This window comes from Rhodnius prolixus, unplaced genomic scaffold, assembly GCF_049639745.1.
Source record: "Rhodnius prolixus isolate KJV_2025 unplaced genomic scaffold, Rpr scaffold_3, whole genome shotgun sequence".
NCBI classification, from domain to species: Eukaryota; Metazoa; Arthropoda; class Insecta; order Hemiptera; family Reduviidae; genus Rhodnius; species Rhodnius prolixus.
Window position 1 is genome coordinate 16,643,065 of NW_027411603.1, and position 13,780 is coordinate 16,656,844.

Sequence of the window (13,780 nt, forward strand, 5' to 3'; positions counted from 1 at the left end):
ATTTTTCAAATTATGTTTTAAAGTATTCCTAGATGTCTACCAAAAGTTTTATCATAAATAATGGGTATTTAGTTTGAATACATTTTCTCTGTTACAAATAAATGACAAAAATAAATATAATCCCCAGATAGTTGGATCTTGATTCACTAAAATAATAGTAAAGGTAAGGTTAATAAGATTAGCTCAATTGTTAGCGTACTGGATTTCCACGCAGAGATCACGGGTTCGAATCCAGCAGTCAGCCCTTTCTCTTTTAGCTCTGCCTAGCAGTGTCTTACAGCTCACATAACAGGAGATTGACAGCGTTTTCCATACTATTCGGAGGCCAGCAAAGCACTGACAATAGCTCTGGGCGTTAATATCCTCAGACATTGACACGCATTAAATTAAAACAAACAAATAATCACACAAAGATTTAGCAAAAATTTTAAACAATACAGTTATTCAGCGTAATGGAGATTCTTCTGCCGAGTTGCTGCTTTTTATTAATCAAATACTTGGTGTTTTTTTTTTTTAATTTTCGTTTACATTTATGCATATGTTAATACTTATATTCCAGAATGAACATTCTCCTGCGTGCCAGTGCAAGTTTCATGAAGCAGAACAATTTCCACAATGTTAACTTAAGTGTGCAAACCTCGTCTTCCAAAAGTAGCTTTTCTGTTCTTTCTGTAAGATGATAATATCAGACAAAAAGTTAACAATATCTTCAGTTAATTTTATTATTCACAATACATTTAACTGACAGTTTACTGTATTGTAAGGTCTGTAATTTTAGCGTTCCAGCTTTTGATTTTAAAATAAGTTTATCATCCTTAAATAGAAGAAAGACAATTGGACTTATCATGAAGGAGATTGTCTTCATTACAACCAGGTAAAGGTATCAATAAATCAAATCTTTCAATATACAGTTTTCACCTCGTTATTAATCTTCAACCGAGAAAGATTGATTCTCCTGGGTATCAGATTTGAGACCCTGGGTTAGTGGTGTTGAAGTTTGACTGACTAATGCCCACGGAAACTAATTCAAATAAACATATGTCTACTTCTTTACATCTCCATTTATGACAAACAAATGATTTTTACAAAGATGAGGAGTAGCCGTTGGATCTTCATTATATGATTGGGTAAAATTATTTCTATAAATGAATTATATTATCGAAAAATACTTTTAATTAAAATAGCAAGAGAGCATATTAAAATACTTTAATTATCATTTGAAGTTACTTTACAAACATCACACGATTTTGGAAAACAGTTTAAAGTTGAAAAATGTTGCTCTGAAAACTATCAAATTGGGTCTTACCCATTTATTCTCTCTATTATATACTGTTTGTAGGTATATGTAGCTATTAAACATTAATAAAATCATTAATAACTTGATTAAAAGGAGGTCAAATATAAATTTAACATAAGTTATAAATAATTCTGTACCTCTTGAATAAAGAAGATAATAAATTCTGTATTAATTCAAAATTCTTTTAAGGTAGATTACAATAATTTTATAAAAATGTTTTTAAATATTACTGAAGAAGAGTTGACCTTTTTCTAACAACATTGTCATGCAAATTTAGTTTTCCTTTAAAGGAAGACTTTTTTATAATTAGTTTGTCAACATAATTAATGAATTTCTTAAATTTTTACCTTCATAGATTTATTTTTATTTTTTCTTTAAATATGAAAATTAATATATAACGTTATGAATATTCTGATAAATTAACACTCTAAATAGCAGTAGAAAGGTTTCAAGTCCTCAAAAAAAAAGAAGGTTTAAAAGGAGATGCGATTATGGGAGTGAGTGAGCAAGAAATCTGTGGCAGAGGATTTGCATCAGAAAACTTTTCCATTGTCTCGTTTTTTGTTAACTAAATAACAAGGAGTTTTTCTCTTTACCCAACTTTTACTCTCCCGCCCCTTAAGCTGAAACGATGAGAGGAGTAGTTGGCGGAAAATGAGGAAAATTAAAGCAGTGCCTAAATATTCAATATATATTCATAGGTCTTAGGCTGAATGAAAATTTAATGCATTCAAACTTGAATGAGACAGAAGCATTCAAAAGAAAAAGCAGAAGAAAATAATGCAAAGAAATAATTACTTAACAAAAAAAAAAATAATGAGAAACCATATTTCAAAACAAAATAAGATGCACCATTCACCCACAACTTCTTTATCAAAAGTAAACTCTTTTGGAAATGAGTTTTGTTTTAATTACGTTTAGTATTTCTAATTATCGTAGCCTTTAGTAATTTTGTGACAAACACTAATTCTAAACATAGTACAAAATTCAATTTTATAAGCATGATTGATATCATTCCAATATTTAGAACAAGGAAGTTAAAAATATCATGGTAGTTTATATAACACAGGATACTCCAGCAATAAGTCTTGATAGTAACAATGTAGTAATGTAGAATACAACAATGTATTCTAGCTAAACAGAAAGTAGATAAACCGTAAAGTATTTGGAGAAATAACTTTTTAAAAGAAAGTCCGGAATGTAAACAAGATTTCTAATTGTTAATCACATAATCGCTATGTAAGATAACCAAAGATATAGTACAAAATTAAAAATAAGGATGACCGCAAGCAACTTGTAAGAGAAACGGTAGACTGAAGATGGAACCAAACTAAACGGGAGGAACTTGAGGAAATAAAGATTAGAACTAACTGTTAGTGAGCGACACCAATTTCCTAAGAAAATTCTGAGGAAATTATGCCAGCCTTACTTTCAAAAAACAACTACTTTGTTGAAATTTAGTGAACATTTTCAAAGGAATAAAAATTTTGCTTAAATTTCTTTCTTATTAGTGCTGCAATGTTCAAAATACATATGAGGATTGTAATTTATAAGAGGAGTTCTGAAGAAGCTGCCACTTAATATTATGCTCACCACCAAATTACATTTTCAGAACATTTTAATCTAAAAACGTATCGCCTTTATGACATTGATTACCTTTAAATCAATCAAAATAGTCAAAATTGCAAATTAACATAAATAAAAAAGTTCCAATTTGATTGACAAAAATTGTCTACATTTCCTGATTATACAAAAAACGCACAATCAGTGTCATTGAAGATTTTCTGAAACCTAAGGAGTATCATCAGTCACGCTTAGTTCTAGAGCTAAACATTGAGCCTTTGATAGAAGCTTAATGAAAACCGCTTAGACTAAGTGTATTCAAATGCAGATAACATAAGTGCTTTATTTAAGTCCAACATGTAAAACATATTGATGTAAAGTAAACTAATGTAAACCTATTATTTCAGGCTTGTTTGCTTGTTGTTTTCAAGTATTCAAGTACCAATTTTATTGGCGGAGAACAAGTTAAACTTATTTTATTTATTTGTTTATTTTGACCTTATTTACAACTGTCTGTTGGCAACAAGTAAATATAATTACATGTAATATATAAACAAAATCAGTAGAAACAATTAGATTAGGGCCATCTAACAGTGACCATCATGAATCGGCTAACTCAGGATACCGATGAAATGACTTGGAAAGATGTCAAGTGACGCTTCAGCCTTTGGTAACGATTCGAGGAAAAGGTAGTTTGAGACAAATTAGAATGAAAATAGAGGATTTGGTTAGACCAAAAAGGATTGAAGCTAACGAAGCAAGGGGTATTAGAGTTTATATAATTCGTAATATTTATTTTTAACGTGTCTGGATACAGAACAACTTTTGGGTCTAAAAATTTTAGTCAAAAGAGACATTACCAGTAAAGATACGCCATTAAAGTGAAAAAAATAAAACACGATTTTATCTCATAGGTTAGCTCAGGGGTCGGCAACCCGCGGCTCGCGAGCCGCATGTGGCTCTTTTATCCAAATTTTGTGGCTCTTCAGCCTGTCCAAAATAATTTGTATATTTCAATTTTATTGAAGTAAAGATATTTTTCAAAAAGAATTTTAAATGTGATAGATTTGAAATTGAATAGAATTATATTAAAATAAAGTACGTATGTATAAAAGACTGCCGCCATTTTCATTCAAACACAGGTTTAGTTATTATTTATTCGATTATTTACTTTGCAATATGTGAAAATAAATATATAAAATTGTCAAAGTTGGGTGTTTTTCAACGTTACGCTTTTTTGTGGAGTTTTTGACGATGGAACCTTATACAACTGTCCTACTGGACAGTTTTAAAATATTTAAATGTTATTGAATATCATAAAATAATAATTTTTGAATACAAATGATCTACAGAGTTTCTTTACACCATCATCCTTGCGGCTCTTGGTAAGAATTATTAAAATTATTCAAGGAGAAATGGCTCCCTACTAAAAATAGGTTGCCGACCCCTGGGTTAGCTCAATTATTAAATAAATCACAACTACAGTTTCCCCGTCCTACTATCATAAAATCTTTATCAATTACCTCGAACCTTCAAGGTCCTGGATCTCCACATTAAGTCTGTAGCCCTTCAGGCTCTCTTTAACCTAATCTATCCTGATTTTTCCTGGCCTACCTCTCACATTCTGCCTTTAGCGCCCTATTTGGCCATCTGCCGAGCGCCAATCCGGCTGGAGTTAAAGTTTAGATTGGGTTGAATCTCACCAGCTTACCTGGAAAATAACAAAAAAAAAGATCAGTTAAACTCAATTAATGACTTTTTAGTCGCCAGTCAACAATTAAATCCAGATCCTTTAAAAAATAAATAATTCTTTAGTTTATTTCAAAAAGATTGTCTTAGAGAAATATTTCGTAAGCTCTTCTGTGAAGTGATAAGAAATAAAGAAAACTGTGCATTTTGACCTTGTGCGGCCAACACCCTTACCGTTTATTTGTCTGAGGGGTTGTTTGGTTCTACACTAAACCAAAAATACTATTTGACGAACCAATTAGAAAAAAAAAAAAGCCCTACTGACCATACTGAAACCTCCATACACACGATTAGACGAAAAAGACTTAGAAACATTTATCCACGAGATCTGCTATTCTTCAAGTAGTGAAATAAAAGCTCACTCTTTTGGCCTCCGATCTAAGCAAAGTATTATCTCCTACAAACACACTTTCAATGCTAAGTTCTTACAGCATTCTGGAAATCCATTTTTTTTTTTAAATGCTTTTCCTACTACATATGTAAAATCAAATTCACACAAATGTCAGCTGTTGACTTGGTCCTTGTCAGTGAAGCCAAAAACAGGACATACATCTTCCTAACAAGTATTAATTCTTTCTTCTAAGGTTTCAAGATGAGTTCAAGTATCTATAATTTTATAAAGCTTCACTTTTCAACATAATTACAATTGCATTCCATGCATTTTTAAATAGATCCCTCTGCGTTCAGGTAACGAGTTTGTAATTCGATTAATCAACAGTTTCAAGTGGTAATTACAGGTAAAAAAAAAAAAGGTGATATTTCTTTAATACAAAACGTAAAAATAGTCTAAATACAATGGGATGTGTATTTATAAATGGGCATCGTGACTTATCCAAATATATCATTGTTGCTCATTAGTTTTGTGTAATTTCAAGATATTTCGTGCCATAGTTCTGCAAAAGTATTTTTGTGTGAGGCCAAACAAACATTAGTGAGTCACTTGTAGTTGTAGTCGTGGTACAGAGAGACCTCTTGCGTGCCATTACTTAACTACCAAATGTACAATTCCATTTCTTATCTAAAATCTTTTTACTAAATTCCTTATTTCTCTCTATTTTATTAACTTTCACCGTTTACAATATTATTTTATAAATAAAATCTATTCATATTATTATAATAATTATTATTTTCTGTCTGTATTTATAGCTTTCTACTTAGAAATAAATAATTGAAATTCTCCAATTTTTGCTACACTAAACTTTGCATGAAATCTACGTATAGTTTTATAATTTATTTTAATAGAAAAGATTTGCACTTGCAAATGATTGCATGTAGAAATATTCTAACCAACATGAGCTTCTTTCATATAATTTCACTTCATTTCATTAAAGTGAATGTAAAATTATAATTAAACACTTACAAGTGCAAGAATTAGTTCGTTCCTTTTTTATTGTTTTTATGCACCAGATTTTTATTTTTATTTTGCGCTTAGATATGCATTTCTTGCAACTTCTCTTGCCAATTGATGTCTTTTTTTCTTTTCTTTCTTTTATATTTTTATTGTTCTAATACATTTTTCTTAAATATTAACTTATTTTTGACCACCGTTCATATTTTCTGAGTATATGTTCACTTTTTGGATACAAAACGTAATAACAAAAGCTAGTCCCCATGATTTAATGCCCATGGAAGTCATCCTTCTTTTTTCAATTAAGGCAGATTAATATCTGGCTATTTCTGACCAGAATTATTTTCAGTGCGCTACCGGTCGCCCATTACAGTAAAACAGTGTGCTGTTGAAGGCCCAGAAAGTGATTTACCGGGAGTAAATGCAAAAGAGCTAGAGGTAGAGCACATCTTTTCAGTTTATCAAATATTCTTTACCAAATTAAAAGATAGGACTAGTTAAATGTGTCCCAATAGATCTTGCAGACATGCCTCCAAGTGTCAGCTATTTACTTTAAGTGTCTTGCCGCAAGTAATGTTGTGAGCACTTATACCAATATTTATTACTCCATTACTACAGATTGTTTGGTCTACCATGAAATGAAACTAGCTGAAGGGTATCTTAGAATAATTTTTGGGAATTAGGATTCAATATCTTAAATAGCTATGTATGTCTACTTAGTATCATAATTATATCATATAACAACTGTTTTCTGGTTTTGTCGGAATCAGATGGTAATACCGAAGAATCAGATGTAATATTTAAGCTTATCAAACAACCAAATTATTCTTAATTAGGTTTTAAGTCCGCATCCAGAAAAAATAAGCGTAAATAAATGAATATTAATGATAAAATATTAAGCGTTTGGTTAATTGAAACCAATTGCTACGCTAGTCAATCTAACAGGTTTTATACCAAAGTGGGACCAACAAAACCACTGGAAATTATTGTACAATTTAATTTAGAATCGTTATTAATAAAGCAAAGTTAGAAGAGAAAATGTCAAATATTTGCGCAATACTGGATATGTCTAGATAAGTGAATGACTGAACTAAAATATGATATTATTAATTACTGGTACATTCCATAAACATACAAATAATACAAATTAATCATTGGTTCATGAGGCAATCATATTATTGTATGTCCACGTTAAAATTACTGCTTTAATAAGTATAATTAATTTTACTGTTAGTAAAAGTGGAATTATCTACATTTCTTTTTCTCAAGAGTGGCTTTTGAAACAGAAAATACTAAAATAATATTTGAAGATACTCATCGATAATACAGGTGGCTAGGATGAAAGTTATGCAAACATGGGAAGGCTCAAATAGTCCGAAGGCAAGTTTAATAAAAATTCGTTTCTACTATTCTTCTTGCGCCTTCCTTTCACAAGGTCATACTAGAACAGAAAGGATAGTAGAGTTGGTGGAATGTGCTATGCGACACATAGTCACCGTGAACCGTGGGAGTGCTCGGTGACATTTACACCGATTAACCAATGGCATTGGATAAGTACTCAAAGAACAGCCCTAAAGTGGCTTGAGAGGCGCCGCCAGCTAGTGTTTGGTCAATGAGGACTATTCGTCACAGTTCTGGGCATGGCGAGTGACTGCGGCCGATGCAGAGTTTACCTGAACTTTTCTGTGCTAAAGCATCTGCCTTCTGCTTGCCCAAATTGCCTTCATGGCCTGGTACCAAGGATTAAAGCAACCGAGTCCCTTACTTCCACGTACTTATTTTAGAAGAAGTCAAGCAGAAATTAAGGTTTGACTGAAACTTTTCAGTGCTTTATCACATTCGATTCACTATTTTATTGTTTGGTTATAATTTATAAGTAAATATTACTTTTTTAAAACAATTTTACAATAAGTAGAAATTAAAGCCAACATAATTATGATCTTGCAAACATAATAAAGTGTGTGCAAGCGGGATAGGGAGTTGGTAAAGTTAGTGGCTTGGACCACACACAAATACAAAGGTAAACATTATATGCATTTATATTTTAAAATGTAATTAGCACACAATATGTACTATATAAAACATTATGACATTAAAAACGAGTTTAAACTTTAGCTCTTTTATTTAAAGTGTTGTTAGAACTATAGCAGTAAACTTTAGAGTATGTTCAGATGGTTGATAATATGTAAATTAGGCTTCACTCTACTGTATTTAGATTATAGATTGTTTTCTGGACTGTTTGTCTGGGCCGGGATAGAACTGACCGCCATGCATCCAAGTATACTGGAATGTTTTCTGCCTTTTTATTTTTATTTTCCAGTAAAACTATTCACCTGATTAGAAGTAGAAAATATGATCTCTTATCTATACACAATATAAACTGACAAGGGTTCATAACGCTTCTTTATAGACAATTATTTCTGCTCTAATAAATTATGTAAGTTCCCAAAAAGAAATAACTTAAATCAATGAATAAAGGGAACAACTTCACCCGAAATATTATAAAAATTTAATGTGAAGTTTGCGAAAAACTTACTTACTTGTATAAAGTAATGCCTATTTTTTCACGTGGGCTTTACGACCAACTGCCAAATTAGTGGCCGGGAAAGGAGGTGACTAGCAAACAGACTTAACTATAAATTTTTCACATTAACCATTTAAATAGTCCAAGGCATAGACCAGGAATCGTACCACAATACCTTCAATACATCTTATGTTTACGGTCTTCACCTCTACTCTAACCTCACGGATATGCTACTGTGGCGCTTCCTACCTAAATATTTACTATTATTTTTTTACAGAGACAAATACGACATATACACATTCAGAGAAGACATTATTTGAAAATTATTATCAATTGCTTATGAAATTAAATGAGTAAGTAAAAGAAAAATAAAGCTTAACTTATACAATAAAAAATCCATTTGTAAAAAATACAAAGAAAAAGTATACAAAGAAGAAGAAAAAAATAGGAAAATTAGTGAAAAGTTAAGATGATTGAGATTGAAAAATTATTCTTACCAAAAAATAAAAAGTTTTTCGAACTTTCGAAGCGACCAACGATTCATAATTGTATTCGGGAAAAATTATAGGGTGGAAATCAAATACCAATAAATGAGAATTATTATAAATACCTTTTTTTTTTATTTTCCTTTAACCGGATGGTGAAAATCCGTGATAAAGAAAAGTCTATCTAAAGTTTTCTCTTGTTCGCTAATAATCTTTAAATCAAGACTGTTAACGTTAATTTTCTCTAAATGTCTTCCTCAAGTTAACTCAAGTTCCTCGCAGATAAAAACCCTCCTCACTAGATCTACAGCGTGGCAATTCTATTTTCCTAACTTTTCCTCTTATGTACTCTTTCAATCTAAAAGAAGATCCTTTCCCACTTTACTCTTTTTCAACTTTTAGCCGTAGAAGATTAGGGATAGAGAAAGGAAATTATTATGATAATTCTGGCCATTGGCCTTTTCTTTTTGCGAAAAGAAAAAGGTTCAGAAAAACTAAATTAATTCAATCAAGATAAAGTTTTTCGTACACTGCAGGCAACGCGTTGCTAAATTGAAAGAAATAAAATTTTACAACTAACCCTCTGAAATTATTAACTAGTTAATAATTCTTCAAAGTGTGGTTAAATTCAAATGAAATTTTTTTTATTTAGACCATTTACCATTTTTATCCTCTTTTTTCTTTTATTTAGTCTCTTTGTAACTGGAGTCACCGCCTTTATCTGCAGTCACAGTGATTTTATCTGCCAAAGCATGCTTCAAAGCATTAAATCTCATAGTCAATTTGTATTTTATTTCATCTTTTGAATATTTTTCCTTTAAAGGTCTTAGGGATTCGTTTTTTAATTTTGTGTTTTAACCAACACTCTTTGTGGTTCCTATTTGATATTCCAAACGTCTGACGAGATGGACCCTTATAAACGTTCCCAGTTACAGAAAAGAAACATATTGAAACCCAGATATTAATTTGGAGAAGGTCGAAATCTTGAGGGTAGAAAATGGAAAGAGAGTAGAACTTCTTTCTAACACCTTCGAATTTATATATAGTATAGGTTCTTGCCATCGAATTGGAGACGATCTTTTAGGATTTCCAAGATAGAAAACATAAGAAATGTTTACATTTGAGGAATCATAAAGATGTATATCTCCAACTGAAACAAAGACAAAGATCATGGTGGATCGGTAATGCGAAAAGGTGTAGAAAGTATTAAAGCAACCAGATGACTCTATTTCTTTGTGGCTAAATTAAATTAGGCAAGATTTAGAGGGAAGCGGTCTCTGTAAGTAGTAAAAAGATAGTTTTTCTGTCTGGTTTTATGTCCGACTATTGACCGTTGATTAGTAAACAAGTTGAAAACAAAAGGAGAAAACTCCTGAGGAGAATAAAACGTTCTAGAAGAATACAATCTTAGATATTATCTTGCGTTGCGGATACTTCTTATCTAATACTTATTTGGATTTACTGCACCGAGTTACATTCACGATTAACTGAAAATGTAACTAAATTATCAGCAGAATGAGGGTGTAGATGTTCAGGAATTGTTGGATGTCGAAAAGTGGTTTAGTCCACCATTCAATCGTTGTCTTTACTGTATTGTTATTCCATGTTGAAATTTTGTTGCGAAATTCTAATAGAATTTATACATTTTCAATAAATTAAATTGATTGTAATGGTTCACAATAAAATTTAAGTACAATAGACCTAACAGATCTGTTGTGGCTACGTTAAATGTCATTATTTGTTTGTAAAAGGTATCTTATCAGGTGATGCAGTGCACTAAGTTTGTTATTGAGCTAGTATATGCCAGTTGGATTGGTAAACTCAGCAGCTGTTTGTGTAAATTCAAGTTAACGTTGTCAGAGATTTTAAGTTAGTGTAGTCAGCCTAAAATAAGCAGCAACGTTTCCTCAAAATGCGCTAATCCAATTTCACCTACGGGATTCCATGTCATGCGAAGTACGTAAGCAAAGCAATGTGTAAAAAAAAAGAAAATTAAATATAGAATAAATTTATAACATTCTTATTAGTGAAATTTCTTTAAAAACCATTATCGTATCACAATATTTCACAATAAAAGAAGACTTCCAACATGAGTTGCACAAATATCTACATCCCAACTTAATTAAATAGAGCTACAAACCATTAAAACAATTAATTTAATCAAGGCATTATTCAATCATTTTTTTTTTTGTACTCAGTTATCTAATGTCTCCATCTTACAATACTTCCCAAACATAAGTTTTATTCGAGCAGATTCTAATTGGAGTGGCACTATCTAAAATAGATTTAGACTTCAATAAAAATCTCAAATTTCAAGATTTCTCTTTGATATCGTAGAGTTTGTTGTCAAGCATACTACAGTTGGTGCTGTTTGCTCGAAAGAATTAGCTCATGCGGCAAGAACTAAATCTATACTGGCAATCTTATTTCTTTTTGTTGACTTAAGAACTAATTAAGGTAAACATCTAAGATAAATGCTATGGCTATGTTGGAGTATTCTTTATTTAGTATAGCTTACTGGTCAAAGTTTTTTACAAAATGCCATATGTAACCAGAACGAGCAGAAAATGTATAAAGTTTTAATGTTAAGCCAAAACTTAATATTACTTCTAGAGCTAGCGCGAACGCTTAAGTGTTCCTATAATATTTCCCTTGCGAACTCCCATTTAAATTAAGAGTACATCAATTACATTTATAAAATGTCAAATTTCTCAAAACAGACATGGACTTCTGGAGTTCTAACAAGGAATAGCTTGGCTTCAAATGGTGATAAAAGTGCAAATACTTTTGTTGGAAATATACAGGAGATAGAGGAGCTTTTGCGAGATGAATAAGGTGCTATCTAGCAAGCAGGTTACCAAGTAAAACACAAACTATTATTATTTAAGGATGTAATTATTCAAACATGATTATTATTTGACTACAAAGAGGTTCTACCATGTGTAATCACTTAAAGTCCTTAGCCATGTGCCACTATTTGTGAGAGCAGGGTAAACTAGAGCTTGTTTTTAAGTGCGGAGGTTACTCTGGTTTCAACCAGACGGATGGAAAAAACTTCGCATTACTAACTCACCTCGGTCGCTAGATAGCCTTACTGTCATAGCCTACTGAACATTTCATTCGCCTTAAAAAAAACAACTAACCAATATCGCATCAATTTCTTTCTATTTCCCTCTTCTTCAATCTAAAATTCCACCATTCACACCACAATTTAATAAAAATATATCAGTAATACTTTGTAATGCAGTTTTTATGTATTATTTGAGGTGTTGACATACACTATTCTTCTTTTCTAATTCTAAATAAAATTCTTTCCTCATGATATTTATTCACCGTCATACTTGCTTCAACTTTAATTGTTAAATCCTCTATTGTATCCCCATATTATCACAATTTTCTTGATATATATTTAGCTTAAAATAACTTCTGTCTATTCAGGTACTATTCGGAAAGAGCACCCTCAAAAATATATAATATAAATTCAAAGCCGCTAAATGAAGAAGTTGAAGAAAATTACAGATAAATTAAGTGCAACATTATCCACAGCCTTTAAAATGTTTTTGAATAGTTATTTTTAAAGTTAATAACATGGTTAAAAAAGATGGTTAGGGTTTAGTTTTTATGACCAGAGTACCATCCCATTGAAGGGGGCACCAATTAATTCTGATAGTTTCTTAAAAGAGGAGAATATTAATGGACCACCTGGGTCAGTGGAATTTATCTTTTTCTTTTTTTTGTGTTGTTTTTATTATATCTATTTTTTTGTGAGTAAAATAATTATTTTCAGGGCCAAGTTATAAAATTATAAAATCAATAAGGTTACTTGTAATTTCAGGAAAAAGTTTTAAATTTAATAGAGTGCTCATCGCAGTGATTGCCGTGTAATGATCATGAGAAAGTTTCTTAGACAACTCTTCTTTTCTATTTCTTCTTCCTCTAATAATAATAATAACGACGGAAGATGCGATTCTTTTAATCAATCGATTATCAGTCTGCACAGAGAACATATTAAACTAATTTATAATCTCGTTAATTTTGCAAAAATTGATATCACTATATCTGCTGAACAAATTGAAACAAATTTTCATATTATGGATTTTGAATAATTATACGCAGTTTAGCTTGAATGAGATCTAAAACTATTTAGCATCATACCTTCTTCCCAGCCTGAATCCAGGATGATTTACAAAAATAACATAAAACTAAATATATTTATTAATACTTAAAATTAGTCTACACCAAGGATGAGCAACACGCGGCCCGCCAAGCATTTCTAAAATTGAATTTATTTTATCGACTTTCTCCCATCAATATATTGTTATAAAATTAATTATAATAAAATGGTAGTACATACTAAACCGAAATATTTTTTTATGGCGAGTTACTTGTCGTTTTTAAACATGCAATACGAACGCGCCGCGTCTGCGCGATTTTTTTGTGACGAGATACACACTTGTCGGTGACTTGTTCAAACATGCAATACGGACGCGATGCGTTTCATTCGAAGTTTCGTAAATTATTAATAAGAGTTAATCTATGTGCGGCTCGCCAAAAAAAATTTAAATTTAAATTGGCCCATTCATTAAAAAGGTTGCTCACCCCTGGTCTACACGATTCTTCGAGGGTTGGCCAGAAAACTTGCGCCACTCAAAGAGTGAACTGAGACATAAACTAATTAGAACATCTCCTTCCTCCATTCAAGACTGTTTAATAACTAAGACCTTAGAAGTCTGTTGAGAAGCTTCTGGGCAAAGTATGAAGGCCTAGATTTTTGGAATTTTATTCTCCCAACAGCTGAACCCTGAGCCAAAACT

At 31.3% G+C, this 13,780-nt stretch overlaps 1 protein-coding gene across 9 annotated transcripts in view; it reads right to left on the bottom strand.

Annotated features, from left to right (window-relative positions):
- The window catches only part of LOC141452598 (TOX high mobility group box family member 3-like), a 268,943-nt gene that overhangs the window by 149,337 nt on the left and 105,826 nt on the right, over positions 1-13,780 (bottom strand). For 3 of the 9 annotated variants that reach the window (XM_074124907.1, XM_074124901.1, XM_074124904.1), the window contains exon 2: positions 4,384-4,571. The exons of 4 other annotated variants lie outside the window; for them this stretch is intronic. The gene's annotated coding sequence lies outside the window, so the exon portion shown is untranslated. Of the gene's footprint in view, positions 1-4,383; positions 4,572-8,497; positions 8,665-13,780 lie in introns of those variants that run through there. 2 more of the 9 variants (XM_074124900.1, XM_074124906.1) reach the window with 2 other exon arrangements.